Genomic DNA, 17,902 nt, shown 5'->3' with positions numbered 1-17,902 from the left:
CAAGGCAAGAGTGGGATGTTTTCTTTCCTACCAGCAAAGCCCTCCTTAGAAGAGACACTTGGATACAGCAGCTGTTTGAAGGGGGAACTTTAATCATGAATAAGCGCTCCGTGTTTGAAAGACTGTATTAGGTAAACTCTACATACCCCCTCCAAACCTTTATAAAAATACACTGTTGGGTTTTTTTTTACTTTCACCCCTAAACGGTATTCGTTTGAGTACTTTTAAGGACTCCCACCAATAATGCCTTTCAGATTCCCGACTGTGGCAATTTTGCAGTTGTTTTTTTTTAAGTCATATTAGTCATGTTTGGATTTTTGCCTGTATTGTTTTTAAAGCCGCAACTAATAAGCTGATAAGATTAGTTGAACGTAAAAGGGTGTGCCAACGCCTGTGTTGGGGGTTGGCATTCTTCAGATTAAAGGCTGGGATCCAAAATCTGATACTTTCTCATAGTCTTATGGGAAATATGAAGTGCTCCTGACATTTATAGGGTTGCTTTAGCCGGATCAGCCATTCAGTTGCTGCAGTGAGAAGAACTTTGTCTTCAGCGGAGTGTAGATTGGCTGTTGGTACTATGGGTCCCCACCACCACCACCAGAAATGTATGAAACAGTCAAGGCCTGGGGCTGGAAGGCATGGCCAGCGACCACCCACTGCCTTCCTCTCTAGAGACTCCCCCGCCTTTTCTGCGTCTTCTTTTTAATTTTTTTTAAAATCTAGAGTTCTGGTCCTCAAAAGCCTCTTCTCCCCCGCCTGTCTTTCCCCACATGTAAGGAGTCTTGTCAGAAGGCTCGGCAAGGGGTGCCAGAGGGACCGCCCGCTTGTTACCCTGCTTAGCGGCCTTGAAACCCGGGCCCATCTTCGGAAGGCGGCTTTGAGGGGGCCGCTCCCGATGCAGGTCGTCCCGACAGGGAAGAATAGGCGCTCCGGGCCTCTCCATGCAGGAGGCGGCGGAGATGGGGAAGCGCTATTGAAGGCAAACAATGGCCACGGGCGAGCGCGGAGGGGACGGCTGGAGGTGGAAGCTTTCCCAGAGCATCTTTTCTCTCCGGGCAAGGGGGAGCGGGTGCCAGAGGCCAACCTGGCTGGAAACAGAAGGAAGCTGCGGCAGTCAGGAGGCTTCAGAGCAAACCTGCGGGGAATCGAAGAAGCTCTTTCAAACCAAGAGGCTGGTGGCAGTCTGGCACAGGTGGTTTCGAGTGCCAAAGAAGAAGTGCCAGGATTAAAGCCGAGTAGGGGAGGCCCAAGGTACTGAACCCACTGAGAGCGGAAATGGAAACGTATCATCCCCCCACCCCACGCGGGTGGAGTTGGGTCCCTTCCTCTGCTACAGCTTCCTCAAAATGCCTGAAAATGCTGTTGCTGGGGGAACCCCCCCCCCCACCACAGCATGGAGGGAAAGAGAGGTAGGTTTGCTGGTGAGGGGGGAGGGTCGCCATAGTCCTTCTGTCCGCGAAACTGTTCTGCTGGCTCCTTTCCCTGGTCCGGCGCAAAACACAACAGAAAACTTCTTGCATCCGCAGAGGAACTAAGTGGCGCGTTCGCTTTAGAGGGGACAAAGAATTCCCGGCAGCTGAACAGTTGGGGCCACGTCCACCGTTGGGTTTCAGGAATTCACCAGGGCTAAGTAGCCCACTGCCCTTTCGGCCTCGGCTTGGATGACCAGGGAAGAAGCCAAAGATTCAAATGGGTAGCCGTGTTGGCCTCAAGTAGCATAATAAAATCAGAGTCCAGTAGCACCTTTAAGACCAACAGAGATTTATTCAGGGTGTGAGCTTTCGAGTGCAAGACACAGTCTGACAAAGAGTGCTTGCACTCGAAAGCTCACGCCCTGAATGAATCCTTGTTGGTCTTAAGGGTGAAGGAGCCGACATTTGCAAGGAAGACCTCTGGCTGTAGTGAAGTGACTGCCAGGCCTCTGGGGGTGGGGAAGGGGGCGATGAGTTTGTGCTCATGCAGATCTGGCACAACCCTACCCCGGCCAAAGTTATCTTTGCCTCTGACTCTCCCTACCCCACCAACTGCCCGGTAGTGCCCACACCCAACTGGCCAATTCCCAGCGAGTGGTTTGCGGACTGAAACCTCTTCAAAGGAGCCACCCACTTCCGGTGACATTTGCACTAGCAGACGGGCATAGGGCTCGTGTTTCTTTCCCCTAATGCTGCTCAGACTCTTCAATCTTTGCTTGACTCCTAATGGTGGGGGTGGTGGTGGTGGGGGGAACTATTTTTACAGTCTTAAAAAACAAAACAAAAAAGGGTTAGGAAAACTTTCCGTCTTCCAGCGCTTTCAAGGCAACAGCCAGGTAGTGGTACAGATTTGGGAGGGGAAAGAAATATTTGTTCAGATCGTTTGCTTACTAGGGAGTTAAACGAACTTGAAATCTACGGACTTAAACCGAAGTAAAGTTAACAGGTTCGGCCATAAATGACAGGATCCCAAAGGCGCCCCCTTGGAATCAAAGCCGAGAAACTTACTCTCAAGGAAGTAGCTTGGGTAGGACCAGGGCCTGGGAAGTAGGTGGCGCTTTGATTTTCTCTCCCTCTCTATTGGAGTCAGAGGGGAGCTTTTGATGTCGTTTAAGACCAAATTAATTGACGTTATTAAAGTAAATAGAGTTTCCTTCTCTGTGTTGCTTCACTGACATTCTCCTGCTCTTTCTCTTCTTGACTTCAGCGTAGGCTGTTGAGCCACAAGCTCAATTGAACTGAAGCTTTTGGATGTAAGCTGTTTTTTGTCCCATTGAAGTTAATGGAATCAAAGAGGCTGTCTTCGAAATGCTTCTGTTTGGATGGAATTTGAGCTGTCGAACATGTGAATCTAATTATTAAAAGCGCGGCTTCAAACGTGGAATGGGCTTAAGAACGTACACGCCTTCTGGACGGCTCCAGCCCTGCCTGGGAGGGGTAGGGGGATGTTGACGGCTGAGGACCTCCCAGGGCTGGGCTCCATGCCGGTGGTCTCCAGAAGGGAGTTGATAAATAGCCCTTTTCCTGTGGGACAGAGTAAAGGCCCATCCCCGCCATAGAATACCGACCTCTGGAAGAGGGCAGTCCGGTGGTCCACTCTGCACCCTAGGTGTGCGCTGGAAACCTCAAGCTATCTTGAAACCTGCTGAAACAACAAGTCTTCCAGTTAAAGTCTCTTGCTAACTATCGCTAGATTCAAGTGGGTAGCCCTGTTGGCCTGAAGTAGCACAATCAAATCAGAGTCCTGTAGAACTTTTAAGACCAACAACGATTTATTCAGGGCGTGAGCTTTCGAGTGCAGACATTCTCCTGCTCTTTGTCTGACGAAGAGTGCTTGCACTTGAAAGCTCACGCCCTGAATAAAACTTTGTTGGTCTTAAAGGTGCCGCTAGACTCTGATTTTATTTAACTATCTCTCTGTAAAGGCAGCGGGGTGTTCTAGGCAATGCAAGCGCCCAACAGAATGGCAGTCTCCCCCCCCTCTCCCCCCCCCCAACTACTTTAAATGTGAACCGTGAATGTGGTCGGAACCGGTATGATATTAAATGTACAAAAGGCTCCAGGAGTTGCCTGTCTTGTCTTGGTCAGGTGGCGCAAGGACATGAGAATTCTGCTTTGCTACCCGAGACGTTTCTCCAAGGCCTTTCAGCAAGTTCGTGTTCACAGCGTCTCCACTGCCACCTTCGGGGACTCACGGCAGCCATTGTAGGCAGGCTCACGCCTTTCCAGATGCTTTGAAGTCAGCGAGTGGGCTTAGAGAAGGGTGCAGCTCTGCTTAGGAGGGCTAGAGTTGGACTTCCACGGACGTGGGGTTTTTTTTTTTTTTATTGTGATTGAAGTGTTGGGGTGGATCGCAGGGCAGGAAATATCCAGGCTTTCACACTGCAGAGCCCGGGTCCAAGTCCTTGGATTGGTCTCCTTTTAGCAGGATACAAGCACCAGTGGCGGCTTAAGCACCTTCGCTTTTTAATATTTGTATCACGTAGCTGCAGCAACAGGTGCCAAGAGGAAGGAAGCTTTTGATCTTCTAGCCTAATTCAAATGCAAAAACTAATGGCTCCTGATCGACCGAGGGGGGGGGGGAATCCACGAGAGAGAACAACTATCGATCAAATAATTTAGCCAGGGAGCTGCTTGACTGCCGGAGGGGGGAAATGGAGGAAGAAAGCAGCCGAAGCCACACACGGACTCTCGAATAGTGTTTGTTAGCCTTAGCAGTGGCCTTAGCTTCCTGATTGCGCTTATTTTGGCAAGACATTCACACGCACCCTTCAGCTTGAAAAATATATCTATTTAAGGTGACTTCTCAACCAACGCCCTGTTTTTGTATCTGACAAAGTCTATCCTTTAAAATGTAAAACGAACAATTTGAGCAATATCAGTGTAGTGGTTAAGAGCAGCCACCTCTAATATGGAGAACTGGGTTGGAGTATCCACTTCTCCACCTGCAGCCAGCTGAGTGACTCTGGCCCAGTCACAGTTCTCTCAGAGCTCTCTCAGTCTCACCTACCTCACCTACCCCTCCCTTCTGTTGTAGGGAGAGCCTCCTTCCCATAGTAAAATGTGGGGTACAAAAAAAAAACACAACAGTTAATCTTCTCTTCTTAGAGGAATCAATTCAGAAGCCCCACTGTGGAAGGGCAATCAGTTTCCCTTTCCCCCTAGCCCAGCCCTCCTCTCCCACCTACCGTGAATCAAGAGTCATTACCCAATCCTTCCAAATAACTCGAAAATAAGTCCTGCTGGATCCGACTAAGAATCCCTCCAATCTAGCAGCCAATCTAGCAGCCTGTTTCCAGCTGGACACCTGCAGCACGGTGGGTCCCGAGCCCTGGCTGCTCCCGTCTACCCAGACACCTTCCCACCCGGAGGTTCTATTTAGCTCTCCTTTGGCAAAGCTAACTGCAATCTGTAACTGTTACTGTAACTGTAATCTGTCGCCGGTGAGAACTGGTCAATATTACCACAAGTTATGGCTGCCTTTTCCCCAGAGAAATCTCTCTTTTTGTTGTTTTTAAGGCATCCTTTCTCATGTATTGGTATATTTCAGCAAGTTTACTCTCGGACAACTTTGTAGTCTTTACAGGCTCAAGAAGGATTGTCGCAATGCTAGAGTATCTTTATTCGCTTTCAGTTGAGTTATCAAAGGATTCAATCCACTTTCGTTCCCTTCAGCTTCTTAAACCTTGCCCCCCCCTTAATTAGGTCTAGGAAGGTCCCACTGAAACCACAGGCAAAGTCTTCCTCTCTTGTGTATTCGGGATGTTGGCGCAAGGGTTCTTTGGAAAGAGTAATCTAATATTTAACTGGATTAGGCCCCTTTCAATGCCTGCCAGTGGGAGGGGCAGAAGGACAAGCGGCGAATCGCTGGGCCAATTCCGAGGCGCCTGCAAGCCCAAAGAACCGCAAGCCCAAAGAAGGCAGGGCAGTCCCCCTTCCTCCTCCTCAGCAGAGAGGAGATGAAGGCGAACCTGGTAGGCAGGGAAGGGGGGGGGGTGACGATTCTCCGGATCCCCAAGGGCTACGAATCCCTTGGCTGTTCTTGCAGTGCTCACCGACTCCTGGTGAATCACCCCGTACAACTTTGACAGCTCTGGCCTCTTAGCTCCGACCTCCCCTTCCCCGCCTTTGGCCATCTTCTATTAGGCGTGTTTATAAACGGTGAATGTTCACGGCCACGCTCTTGCCCTCTTTCGAGTTCCCCTCCGTGCTGACCTCTTTCCCCAGTAACAAGCATTAGCTGCTTCCGCAGGGCGGAAGTAGAGCTCAAGTCCGGGTCTCACCTCCGGCTGCACTGGGAGACCCCTCGGCTTTCTCTTGTGCCTCTGAAAGCGCGGTGCGTCTGGCTGCCCCGGCTCTGTGCCCTAGGATTGCGTCCTGGAAACGCGGCCCAAATGGGTCTGGCAGAAGAACCCTGCTGTAATTCCCACTCGTGGGCGTCGAGGCCGTGGAAGAACGCATGTTGTGTTCGCATTTCCCCCGTTTGTCTTGCCTGAGTTGGCATGCCCTTAATGTCAAGACTGGCGGGCGAAGCGATCGGACCCCGGCCTTGAGTATTGGTGGCCAACAGGGGCCGTCCCGAGCCTTATCCTTTCGCCACAGGTCTCGGCAAACCGAAAGGATCACGCGGCCAAGGCCTTCTCGGTGTAAATCTCCCTCTCGTGACTCCCCTCCCGGCTCTTGCCGGGATCATAAGATGGGGGCGCGAGGGAAGGGGAGCCAGCCTGGTGGGAAGGCCCGCCTTCAGCCCAGCCGCACCCAGACGGGACTGAGCCGACGAGCAGAGAAGAAGAAGCTCCCCGCCCGCCCGCCCCACCATCCCGGTTTCCGCCCTACGCTCCGACAGGCGCGGGTTGGAAGCAATTCTCATGCCCCCGGAGCCCTGAATCCAGTGGCAAGCACGTCTCAGGAGGCACCATGGGGATTGCGCTTGCTGCATCCCCCGGGAAGGCCTGGCACAAGGACATGGATTTCCTCGCCGCCGGCTGTTCCTGGGTAAGGTTCACTTGCCGACCCAGCCGGTGTCTCACTCTTCCGAAGTGAGTCCCCCTCCGCTCAATGGCGCTCCCGAGGAGCCTATTTAGGATTAGAGGGGAGTGTGTTTCAATCCTCCCGCATCGCCGGCGTCCCTGGTCAAAGGGTGGAAGTAGGCCAGCAAACTGATTGGAGGGATAAGGCTGCCGTACCCTTTGCTCCATCCAAGTCAGTGCTGCTGACTCAGACTGGCAGGGCTCTCAAGCAGAGGGGTGGCTCATAACCTGGTCCTTCTAACTGGAAATACCGGGGACTGAGCCGGCAGGCCAAGCAGGTGCTCTACCACTGAGCCCTGGACTCTCCCTGCATTCATTCTGCAGTATCTCACATCCAGCAATAAGATGGAAATCAAGGGAAAGCGAGATTTCTGTTGTTCTTTCTTCTCTGGCTCTGGTGCTCCGAATATCTCTAAATAAAAGCATAAATAATTTCCTGGGAAGATCGAGCTGAGCTTAGGGGGCGTCCCCCTTCCTGCCATCCCCCATTCTACGGGCAGGAGTCTCCGAACCCTCCGCGGGTCGAGCTTCGCTGCCTGAAGCGGTTCCCCTCCTGCCACCTCGATCCTGGACCCACTGACTTGGGCGGAAGTCAGGTCGGCTTCCAAGATTTATAGGTGCGTGGGAAGAAAGTGCACTGAAGCAGGTTTACTGGGCAACCAGGCCCAGGGGATTGATTTCCCCAAGGAAGAAGTTGACATCTTTTATTACAGTCGTATTTCCGTCTAAGCCACACTCCAGCAGGTAGTGCCTTGCTTCTGAGTCGGCAGGCTGTCAAGTCGGGAGGGAGCGACTGTGCAATCCTATGCACGGTGGCACGAGGCTAAAACCACTGATCCGGAGAGGGTTAGAGTCGGGTCTATATATTCATTAATGTACAGCATGTGTTTGGTATTTGCCAGGAGATCCGAGAGGGTTGTCTGGCAGCCGACCAAAGGATGTTCAGAGGCCATTGCCACTCATGACCCCTAGTAGTCCTTGGAGAAACGACCACCCAAATCCCGGGAGGTCTCCTATCCAAATACTAGTCAGGGTTAGCCCTGCTTAGCTTCCAAGATCTCACAGGATCCGGCTTGCCTGGGCTTTCCAGGTCAGGACTGGACTGGAGTAATTCTGCGCAGGACTGTCCTGCTAGTGTAAGTGTGGTGCTTAGACCGTCAGACAAGACCTGGGAGACCCTGGCTCAAATCAGGTTGCCAACAGCCTGGAACAAAAATATGCTGTCTCTTTAACAGAGATATCCTGAAGATACTGGCAGTGTAAACTTTTCAAGGTGTGAAGGTAAATCCCTTCCCTTTAAGCCCCTGTTAAAAAGATGGGGATTTTTCTCTCCGTGGGCCAGTTGTATGGTCCCCACACTCCCACGAAACTCGCAGGTGCGTGTATGGGGAGTTGTTAGCCATGACAAGCTGGGGGAGATGGGGAGAACTGAAGCTGGGGCCCTGAGCCCCTTGGGGGACGGGACGGATAAGGAGGCCCTCCGAAGGGAGCATCTGGCTGCAGTGGGACTTCGGGCTGCTGCCAGGTCCGCGTGGCTGGAGATTTGGCTGAGCTCCCAAACGGACTCGGTCTGTGCATCGGCTGCAACTACTTGGTAAGCATTCCTGGATCAGTTGCGGGGCGAACGGAAGAACGCTGGTATTTTAAACCCGGGCAGAAACTTGAGAAATATGCCTGGCAACTATTCAAAAATCCAGCCCCGGATCTTCTGGGCGCTTAACCTCTCCGGGCTGCGTTGGGAGGACCTGTCGATGGCGGCGCCGTCGGAGGACAGGCGCCGGAAGGCTGGCGGGGCCAATTTCGCCGGTTCTGTCTTCTGGAGCCCAAGAGCAGACCCCGCTCCCTTGAACCAAGACACGGAAGCCCGGGGTGGGAAACTGGGCCCTTTTCGCAATGGCGCCTTCCCCTCACGGTAGCCTCCCTCTCCCTCTAACGCTCGGAAGGCCTGGCGGGGAGGTGGGCTGAAAACGCTCTGCAGCATCGTGCACTTTCTGCGTCGACTAGGAGAGAGAAATGACAGCCGGTCCCCGGAACTGCAAAAGAACCAAGCCAGTGAACAGGGTGGGGCTTTAGCGCCAAAGACACACCTGGACTACGGGCGGAGCCTGCGCGGTCATTTGAGAGAAAGTCCATAAACTTAGCGGGGCTTTCTTGAGAGTAAGCAGGCTTAAGATCGGGGTGAAACAGTCTCCTTCCCTATAGACTCTGGGATTGCAATGGGAAGGGCAGGGAGCAAGCTTGTCCCGGTGGAGCACTCCCAGGATCCGCTGGGGACAGTTAAACTGGGGGAAATCAGGCATCGGTTTGAAGTATAAATACATCCTGACCTCTGGATGCAAAATGAAGAAGGTAAGACGGCCGCCTGTTGGTCACCCAGCGCCTAAGCAATGTCCCTCCCCCTCGCCCTCCCCCCAGGCATCGAACACTTCCGGCTCGGCTCCGATTTGGGTGAAGGGAGAGAGAGCCTTTATACAGTCTATTTCCGGGTACCTCGCAGAGGCTCGTGTCCGATAAAAAGTTAGGGAAGTTGTTTATTGGTATATTTGTAAGGAGCATTTATAGGCTGCGCCTTTCCAGCGCATTCCAAGGCGGCGGAGCTCACAACAATAAACAGAACCATACAATGTTTAAAAGGAGTCGTTCACTCTTTGTAGCAACGGTGAGGAGGAGCAGGCGCCTGGCTTCTCGGGGGCACAGAAGTCGCATTCGAGTCGGTCCTGGTGGTAAATGTGCTTTAGCTGCTGGGTTTTCCTTGCAAAACAGGAAAATCTATTTTTAAAGCTCCTGGAAGTGCATTGCCCACCATGTGCAGAACGCGTAAGGTGGATTCGCTTTGGCCCATTCTTCAGACCTTGAGACTCGCAGGTAAAGGCTGGTGAAGTAATGAGGGTTACATTTGGACATAGCTCTACAACTGAACAGCTTGGGGTCCTGCTTCCTTCCTAGTAACTTTGGGGTCTAAACCCATCCAAAACAGAAGGCCTCCTGCACAAACCTGTGCCGTTGCGCTTCCTCACTATGCAGTCCACAGAATAGAATGCCTTTCTGGACCCATCCGGATCCTCCTGGCACATTTGCCTTCTGCTTGACACTTCTCTAGATTCACCGCCTATGTCCCCAAGCCTGAATGACTTGGCAAATCCCTCATTCGGTTCCACACTAATGAATGCCTTCGAGCATATGCAAAGTGCCTCTCTCGCTACCCTTGAATAACAACAATAGCAAGGATTCAAATGAGTAGTCCTGTTGGTCTGAAGTAGCACAATAAAATCAGAGTCCAGTGGCACCTTTAAGACCAACAAAAATTTATTCCAGGCTTTGGAGTACAAGCACTCTTCCTCAGACTGGTCTTAAAGGTGCTCCTGGATTCTGATTTTATTGAACAATAACAAAGGTAATGATTTCTAGGCGAAAGTGAAACTTTCTCAATTTCAGCACAGTGAACTTATAAGAGGAAAAACAACAGACAAGCCAAATATTTCCACTATTTAGACACTACGTAGAGGAGAATGCATGCAAAATAGTTTACTCCAGTTATCAAACATTTAATAGAGCCTTCACACGCCTTTAGAGAGATCCAGTTCTAAGCATTTAAGGTAACACTATTGCTACTGCAGAAAAGTATATAAGAAATTGCCTCCCCCAATAGAATCTCTTTTCCAATCTGTAGCCATGATGTAGCCTCCCTCCCACCCCCCCTTTTTTTTCTTCACAGGAGGGCGCGGGGATTGAAGCCAAGGCTCAGAAGGTGCTTCTTCCTTCCTCTGTCGCGCTCTGCCTCAGTCGGTCGGTCCTCTTGGCTTTTGCCCAGGGTCACTTTCTCCCCTCAGCCACCGGGAGCGGAACAGATGGGCGATCTGCCTTCGCCGAGGAGGGCGCAGCCACACTGCTGGGTCCATCTTCACGCCGCCGTGGAGCCAACTGCAGCACTCCGGTGGTTGCTCGGCACAGAGCGGGAGGGGAAAGGTCGTCCGCAAGGATCCGTGGAGGACACTTGAGGAGGTGCCTTCCCTGCTCCCCCCCCCCCCCGCCCGCATTAAGCACAGTTTCCTCCGAAGTTTTACAAAGTTTTACAAATAAGCGCAGCCTTTCGTAAGTCCACCAGACAAGCAAGTTCGTGATTCCATTTTAAACCAAGCAAAAGTTATTGCTTAAAGTTAACAACCACATTGAAAGAAAATGGATCTTTCAGGTTTCCTTTGAGGAATCCCGCCCTGTGTTCCCGGGAAAGGGAATCCCCCTCCCCCACTATTTCGGCTTCCCCGGGAGGGGGAGGGCACAAGGTGGTGCTTTGCGTCCTTGGAGAGACCTCCCCGCTCCCCGAAACTCCACATCCGCCCCCGGCCGGTGTGTTCTGCGCGTTGTGGCGGTTCCCGAGAGCATCTGCGGGACAGCCGCGCTGCCCAGGGCGGACGAAGGCGAACGCCAGCCTCGCCGTTATAATTTTGGTCGCGTTCACATTTTCGCTCGTCGCCGGTAGAGCGAAGGGACTGGGCTTTCCGAGTCTTGGCGCCGAAAGGAAAGTCCCTTTCGGTCAAGTCTCGACATTTCAACGTTACAAGTATTTCAAAGTTACTCAAGCCGGAACTCTGAACCGTCGGCGGACATAGAACACTCCAGGCGCGTTGCCAGGTGATGATTTCTCATACCCCTTCTGCCCCTAGCTGAAGAAAATGAGCTCAATTTCATACAGACTGCTAATGCACCTCTAATCAGGAGGCTATCGATCTGCAGGGAATCGCTAATTTGGTTTACTGCCCAATTTTCACGTGACGCTGCTAACAATATTTATAGTCCGCCTTTCTCACAGGGAGTCGAGGCGGATTACACAGCCAGTCAATACAAAATGGGGCATTCAACAAGTGACAGGACTGAAGGAAAGCATAAATATGAACATAACACATTAAACCATGCAATGATTACCTTGCAAGTTCCTACTTACAGTTCATGGCAAATAGCAGTCTATACCAGATCCCCTTATAATTTATTTCAGTAACTTTGCAATGTGTACTTCCAGATATAATACAAAACCCCTTTTAAACAATCAGTTTTGCTTCCTTTGAGGGAAACCAGGAGAGTGGGAGGGAGGTTTAGGGAGGCTGTTCATTCCACAACGTGGGGACCACAGAGGATTTTGCCCATGTGCAGATTAGCAGCTGCGGAAGACCCTGTTGAAGACCCTGTCCAGAGGAGCAGAGCCGCTGAGGGAGTCTCCTCTTACGGCTGCCAGATGCCTTGCTTGGAGGGGACTTCCTGACTGCAAAAAACTGCAACTGCATCCAAATAAATAATCAGCCCACAAAGCCAGAATCTCTTCCTTATTTGAAAATTTGGTTTTAAGACTTTCGGTCCACTACCAGGCGTCCCCCCTACTTCCTCTGTTAAGCAGGCTGAAAGGTCACGGAATCCAGTTCTTAGGGGAAACTAAAACGGGGAGGATTGGGGGGGGGGTTGTGTCGTCAAGTGGTTAGTGCAGCACACTAGGAAGGAGCTTTGTTAAGTTGGCTCCACTGGTGCCCCACAAACCAAATCTTTTTGAATCACTGGGAGTTCTCTGCAATAGCTAAGGCGTGGATTGTGGCCTTTGTAAGGAAGAAAGAGGACCAGAAAGGTGTGCTGCAAGTTCAGACCTTTTCGGTCCCTTAGATTAGTCTCAGGTTCTTCCTACCCATCCTGAGTGCATAAAATAAATATAAAAGGCAAGGGGGAAAAAACGCTCTTCAATTGTTAAGGGGGATCTGAGTGGCAGGATCTTGATTCCATTCTAGCGCCCTCCCTGCTTATCGGTCACTTTTGTAGCACTTTTTATTGCACGGAGATCTTTAACCCTTGATGCTTCTGTTCTGAACCGTTTTGCCAGGGAAGCCCGTTTAAGGGGGGGGGGCACTCCAAATGAGGCTGATAGAAACTTTTGCAAGGTTGAGTGAGGCAGCTGCGCATTGATGCTCATTAGATGTCTATCATATGTCTGTTACGCTGACACCCTAACCCCCCCCCCACACACACCCAGGAGTGGATCATTCGACTTTTTCCTCTCCTTCAACCTAAATCCTTCATAATTTGTAAGAGGAGAAGGTCTGAACTTACTAGAGAGGAGGTATAAGTTTCAAACAGCGGTGGGCTCCCTTTCAGAGGGGTCGGAGAAGAAAAAGGACCGCGACAGGCGGCCACATAGAAAAGGAGACCAGGGAATGACGCTTCCTGGGGAATGGGGCATCCCCCCCCCCACGCAAGGAGGTCCGGTCTCAGCACTCCAACGTTAAAAGCGCATCTCACTTGCAAATCCTCCTCCGTTGAACCGCAGGCGGATAGAGACCCAGATTAGGATGACGCCTGATGTTGTCCACCGCAAAAGTGTATGTGTGTGTGTGTGTGTGTGGGGGGGGGGGGATTTCGTAACGCTCAGCTTACAAGGACAAAAGGCCAGGACTGCTGCCCCGTTTGGCGGCAATGCCCATTGGAAGAGCTGTCCATCGCAAGTACACCGATGAAGCGGGGGCGGGGGGGGGGGCGCTGCGGTGAGTGAACCTTTTCTCGAACGAGAGCAACATTTAGATGTTTTGCTTGCACACAAGGCTCGCTGGGTCTCATCAGGTCTCGGAAGCAAGCCCCCTCTGAACCGCTCCTGCCTCGGAAACCCCACGGAGGGCAGTTCCCCCCATCGCCAAGGAAGAAAGGGCAGCATCGAGCCCTGCGTGGGTCCCATTGGGGACCCAGTCCCCAGTTCTCACTTTGTGGTGGCTGAGCTGCCGCTGTCTTGAGAGATTGGGGGGAGGGGGGTTAGTACAGAATGCATATTTTGCAGATATGTGTTCAAGTGTGTTGACGGGTGTAGATACCTGTCTGCACACAGTGCAACATATGCTTGGCATCTGATCGTGAGCACTTTAGGTGGGCAGATTTATCTGGAAGTAGCAGTTCGGGGGACTTTCAGGTCACAGAATCCATGTTCTGGTGAGGCTCAGAAAAGATGCTCCTGCAGTTTCCCACCACTTCGGAACTGTAATCCTCCTGACGTTTATGACTCTGCAACATCAGCATTTCTTTGCTGCAGTCTTCATATGCATTTGAAACTCAAATACTTTGGCCACCTCATGAGAAGGAAGGACTCCCTGGAGAAATGCCTAATGCTGGGAGCAATTGAGGGCAAAAGAAGAAGGGGCCGTCAGAGAATGAGGTGGCTGGATGGAGTCACTGAAGCAGTAGGTGCAAACGGACTCCGGGGAATGGTAGAGGACAGGAAGGCCTGGAGGATCATTGTCCATGGGGTCGGGATGGGTCGGACACGACTTCGCACCTAACAACAACAAACAAACAAAGCAAAGCATATCTCTCTCTCTCCCACACTTCTCTCCCATAGAGACCCAAAGCCGTTCCCATGGTTATAATCTCCTCAATTTTATCCTCACAATAACCCTGTGTGGAAGGTTCAGCTGGGCCAAAGTAGCTCGGGAAGCTCCCATGGCCCAGTGGGTGGATTCCAGTCGGGGCCTCCCAGATCTTAGTCCAACACTGACCGCAACAGTCTGGGCTTTGACTCAGGAGTGCTCCTTCCCTGCCATTCATAGAATCACATACTAACAGAGCTGGAAGGGTACTCCTGGGTCATCTAGTCTACCCCCACAATGCCGGATAGTCTTTTTGATAGCCTTTCAGCTCCTATGGGACTCTGGCTCTTTGCGTCCCACACTCTAAACTGCTCCCCCACGGAACAAGCACTCTGGCGAAAGGAGCTTTGACTTTTCCAGAAATCTTGAGGGTGCCGGACTCGAAACTAGCGGTAGACCAAAGCGACTAACTTCTAGAGTAGGTGTGCAAGCCACCTTCAGTTGAGTAGCCCTTATTTGTCTAGGGAGCTGAAGTCCCAAGAACACTTTACATGGAAGTAATTCAGCGGCGCTTTCTTCCAAGTCAAGACACTGTATTTTGTGCATGTCCCACCGAAAAGTATAGGATTGTTTTCCCCATCAGTGTTCACAGGACTGCACCCTCTCCCACCCTTTCACCTTCTTGTTTCCTGCAATCTAGATCCTCACCATGTTTCCCCTGAGACTGGGGGGGGGGGGATTTTTTATTGGTGGTGTGGCATGGGTGTAGCCCGGAGATCCCAAGACTGTCCCTGCTTTGAACAGAGACCCGCTCCCCAGGGCTTTGAGTGAAGTTGGATGCACACGTTTATCCCAGCCTGCGCTCCGCCAAAGGTTGGCGCCGTCAGATCCGCTGGTCTGCAATGTCTTGTTTGCTGGAACAAACGGAGAGGGAGCGTCTCTCATGGTCAGGTAACCAAGGAGGCTGCTAGTCTTCGAGGGGTCCAGAAACTATCACCGCCTTGCAAGAGCGCCGTCATTTCAGGGGAGTAGCCGCCTCTACCGAGACGGGAGCCCTGCGGCACCTTAGAGACCGAGATTTCCCGGGAGAAGCTTTGGAGAGTCAAAGCTCCCTTTCCCCAGAGACGCGAATCTTTGCTCTTTAACGGGCTGCTGGGCTGGAATCGCCTTCTTCAAGAGCCCTAGAGAACTTGGAAGGTCCGGACGCTCCAGCGAAAGGGATTTTTGTCACTCTTCTGTATGTGAGAGGGCTCTTCTCCAACCCTGCTGCCTTTATGCCACTAACAGATTTTGGGCATCACCCTTCTCCTCGTCCCGCTGTGTCGCCCCTTGTGTTTAGACAGTGGGTACATTAAAAAAGGGGGGGGCGGAGGGGGAGAAGCAGCCGCCTTTCTCTTTGGCCGGAGTTAAAGGATCGGAGTTAAAAGATTGCGTTATAATCCCGGGCCGGATGCAGTGCAGAGCTTGTGTGTGTGTGTGTGCGTGTGTGCGCGCGTGTGTGGGGCCTAACTGGCCGTGTGGTTGCGTTTAGCTGATTCCACATGTCTTTCTGGGGAGGCGAGAGGTGAGAAGAACACACTTTGAGTTTCTCTCTTCGGTTCCACATTCGAATTCTCTCCTGAACTCTCACAATTATGCATGGTTCAACACAAGCATACCTTTTAGACGCACTCAGCACTTGGGCTGCAATCCAGCCAGCGACTCGCGGGGGGGGGGGGGGGGGTTGTCGGTACCTATGAATGATAACCTAAATTGAAAAGGAACACACAGATGGGGCTTTCCTACATTTAAAACCGAATTCTCCTCCAAGAAGGGCTGAAGTCGACACGGGGCAAAGGCATGCCCACTTCGGTTTTGTAGCGTGCCTCAACAACCATAGATCCCAAGACATTTGCTTTCAGTTCAGCGAGGACTGCTTTGCATGGGCATGCGCTTAGGAAACGAGCCTTACTGTCGCCAGTTAAATCGAGCTCCAGTTTAAAGCCATTTTGATGACGTTAAAGGCCGGTTCTCTCTCCCATCCCCAGGAGCACCGAGACTGCGAGTCACAAGCCACTTAAGTTGGCATGCTCCTGGCTGCAGCGTAGGATCTAACTCCTGCTCTTAAGCCAAGCACTTCGAAATAAACTCTGGGGGCTTTGGGTGGCAAATGACGTCTAGTATCAGAGTTCCTGCTTAACGGTCTTGCGGATCTGGTGATTCAGCGTTTCCCCTCTTTTACTAGCCCTTAACAGCGCCGGGAAACGCATCGTAGTTCCTCGCTCTCTCTTCCCGTCCTGCATGCGTGCGTTAGGAGGGGGGGGGGACCATCGCTGAGAAGGTGTGGGTGGGTTGTCTCCATTTTAATGTCATTATAGTTGCCTTGGCAACCCATTGGATCATTGCTCTAGGAGCGAACCTGGCAACAATGATTGGTTTAAGGGAAATCGGCAAATGGGCAGCAGAGGGACACATATATATTAGCTCGAACAACAGCGAGGGTTTAACATGTGACCTCTCCAATTAGGCTGATGATACATTGGCGCAGCTGCCTCCGCATCGCTGCAAAAATGTTGGTTCTGCGAGCGCGACGAGGAGGAAACGACGAAGGGAGGGGGTGGCACGGACCGGCTGGGGCCCCGGTTGTCAAGCAGGCAGCCAGAGGCAACAAGAAGGAATGGGATACCGGAATATAAATACCCAGAAAAGCGGCAGGAGCGAGACTATAAAAGGAGGGGAGCATTTTAAAGTATGCAGTGCAGTTAACTAGCAAGATGTACCGATGGCCGGTAGTTTGGAAGACCTTAAATGGGAAGCACAGCAAATCGAAGAAGACGGGTCCATGATCAAAGTATGTTAGTCATGCTAGATCACGGGAACCTCCTTGATCGGGGCAGTGTACCTCTAAATATTGGTTGCTGGACACAACAACAACATGCTTTGATCCTTTTTATACTGCTCTTTATTTGAGCTAGCCGGGTTCCGGTTCAAATACCCAGACCTCTGGAGGCCAATCGCACGGTCTAGCCTCCCTCACAGGATGGTTGTGAAGATAAGCCATGTGAACCTTTTGGGGTCCCCAGTGGGGAGAAAGACAGGGTGATAAATGAAGTCAATAAATAACAATGACCCGTCAGGACTCTTTTTATGCTCTTCGTGCTACTGCCCAGCATCCACCTACCCCTCTTCTGGAAGAAGCACCCTCCACTGCCAGAGCATCTGGGGGAAGGGCACCATTTCATGTTTCTTTCTGTTTTGGAATGTCTCGGAAACATATGCGGAAACTTTCCTGCATCCTGCCTCGGAATCTGCGCTTGCGCTTCCTCGAGGACAAGCCTGAAAGAACGTCCTGGGTTCAGGGAGTGGAGGCTCCACTTTGCGTAGGGAAGGCTGTAGGCCGCAATGCCGCCAGCGTCCGGAGACCAGATGGAACTGAAGAACCACCCGGAACACCGGCGTTTGTGTCCAGCATCCCGGCCTGGGAGCTTCTCCGGCTCCCCTAAAGGTGCTTTCCTGGGAGTAAGTCTCATGGGAAAGTCTTGAGGAGGATTTGGCCTTAGGGTTGCTTTCTATGTTCTGTGACTACCCAAGTGCAGATAACCGTATTGTTTATCTCCAGCAACAAACCTGTAAAGAGCACATGGAAACGGATTAGAATCCACTCCTCGCCTTTGTTGGAGGATGGGGCGGCCCCTCAATTTCTGCCCCTTCGAACCGGAATCGTTATAAAATCGTTACAAAATTCAGCATATATTTCACTCTCAGTAAGTAACTGAGAAAAGGGCTTATGTTCAAGATTAGTAAGCATTCTGTAGTTCTGGAGACCCCGTGGTTAAAGAGGAGCAAAACGGTACACAATTAATTTGATCATTTTAAATGTAATAAATTAATGTGACAAGTATTACAACCTCCTCGCCCGTAACCTGGTGAATTCCGCTTCAGTGTATCTGAAGAGGTGTGCCGGCACACGAAAGCTTCTCCCCAGAATAAAGGTCTTGAAGGTGCCCCTGACTCAACTTTCTTTTACATATGCAGCAGTTCAAATGAAGACCATATTTTCAAAGGGATTTCTAAACACCTTGCCAGAGAAACT

The 17,902-nt window shown here is 51.6% G+C and overlaps 1 protein-coding gene across 6 annotated transcripts in view; it reads left to right on the top strand.

Moving 5' to 3' along the window:
• The window catches only part of FOXD2 (forkhead box D2), an 82,002-nt gene that overhangs the window by 7,530 nt on the left and 56,570 nt on the right, over positions 1 to 17,902 (top strand). The window contains exon 3 of one of the 6 annotated variants that reach the window (XM_077333820.1): positions 10,218 to 11,792. The exons of the other annotated variants lie outside the window; for them this stretch is intronic. The gene's annotated coding sequence lies outside the window, so the exon portion shown is untranslated. Of the gene's footprint in view, positions 1 to 10,217; positions 11,793 to 17,902 lie in introns of those variants that run through there. 6 annotated transcript variants of the gene reach the window in all.

Source organism: Paroedura picta, chromosome 4 (assembly GCF_049243985.1).
Source record: "Paroedura picta isolate Pp20150507F chromosome 4, Ppicta_v3.0, whole genome shotgun sequence".
NCBI lineage: Eukaryota > Metazoa > Chordata > Lepidosauria > Squamata > Gekkonidae > Paroedura > Paroedura picta.
Note: the sequence above shows the minus strand (reverse complement) of the source record. Positions and strands in the feature narration are given on the sequence as shown.